This window comes from Lactuca serriola, chromosome 1 (genome assembly GCF_051521515.1).
Source record: "Lactuca serriola cultivar US96UC23 chromosome 1, Lser_US96UC23_V15, whole genome shotgun sequence".
Lineage (NCBI taxonomy): Eukaryota > Viridiplantae > Streptophyta > Magnoliopsida > Asterales > Asteraceae > Lactuca > Lactuca serriola.
In genome coordinates, this window is record NC_136408.1 from 35,071,722 (window position 1) to 35,073,333 (window position 1,612).

Consider the following 1,612-nt stretch of genomic DNA (forward strand, 5'->3'; position numbering starts at 1 on the left):
ATCTAACTCCATTAAATTCCTATTCTTTATACATAATGTGATAAAATTACATTTGCGTGTTTTGCAAGATCAAAGAAAAGAAAGGAAGGTTGATGGAACAACAAGATGAGTCGGATCACGAAGAAATGGATTACGATCGCATGGATTCGAAGATTAGATTTTGAGCTTAGGAAGTTATGATAGATTTGTTAGGAGTATTTGAATACATAGTTTTTCATTTGAATTTTGCGTTGTAAGGACATGTTTTTCGCTGCTTTGATGAATAAAATAAATTTTGGTTTTATATTATTTGTTTATCCTTACAATGGCATATATGAAAAAATTGATGTTTGTGTACTTCTAATATTAGCAAAATGGATTTGATTCTTAAGTAGGTTACTTGTGGAAGTGTCAAAAGTTTACCAAATAGGGAGAGTTTCTCATCGCCCAAGTTTCAAGTGGATAGGAACTTGGAATCGTGCAACAGGTATTGCATGATGAATGAAAACTATCACATTTGGGAAATTTAGACTAGTCTTTGACAAAGCGTGTAACGACCCAAAAATTACGACTAAAAATTTCTTTTAAAACATTACTAAAACCATATTTATAAAACTGTATCATAAGTCATAACTGCGACATCCCCAATTTCACGGCCAGAAAAGACCGATTTGTTTATGCTTTGTTTTATAAATCAGAGTATTCGTTTAAAGAAAACGGTTGCGGAATTTGTTCCCAAAATATGATAAAGATTTATCAAAGCATTTCTTTAAAGAAATGTATTTTTATTATATAACATTATCTCGGGATGTCATGTTCTGATACAGACACATAAGCATAAACAGAACTTACATTATTTACACTAAAGATTTACATCTCCTTTAATCTCTCAGTGCAAAGCAGCTTCGTATCGATACCTGTGCTACAATTAAACTGAGTGGGTCAGGCTTGGGAGCCTGGTGAGCATATAGGGTTTTCGACCCACAATAATATAATTATTATATTCAACCATTAAACAATCAACCCAATTACCCATCACCATTATCTTCTTTATTTCTTAAGGTTTTACCCTATTAATCAACTATCCTTCCTTCATTCATTCCTAAGGATTGACCTAAGGAATTAGCACAAACTTCCATTTCTACATAAGGCGCATCTGCCAATATTATCCTTTAAGCGCCTCTGCCAGGATTACGTTATACACTATGAGGCGCGACTGCCAGGTTTATGACATTCTCTTTTAGGAGCATCTGCCGACATTATCTTATAAGCGCATCTGCCAAGATTATCCTATAAGCGCATCTGCCAAGATTACCCTATAAGCGCATCTACTATTGTTACAACAATATCTATTTGGTGCGTCTGCCAAGATCACGACATTTACTACTTGGTGCATCTACCGATATTATTCTCAAGCGCATCTGCTAGTTTTATGACATTCCTTAATTGGTGCATCTACCAATATCATTCTTAATCATCTTTCATACCTCATCATTTTATCACATACCAACTATCTCATCTACCCATGTTCTACCCAACATATTTGTAGATATAAAATACATATACAGTTTAACTCATTTAAAAACTATATAAAACATTCATTCCATACTCATCTCAAATAAACAACAATATA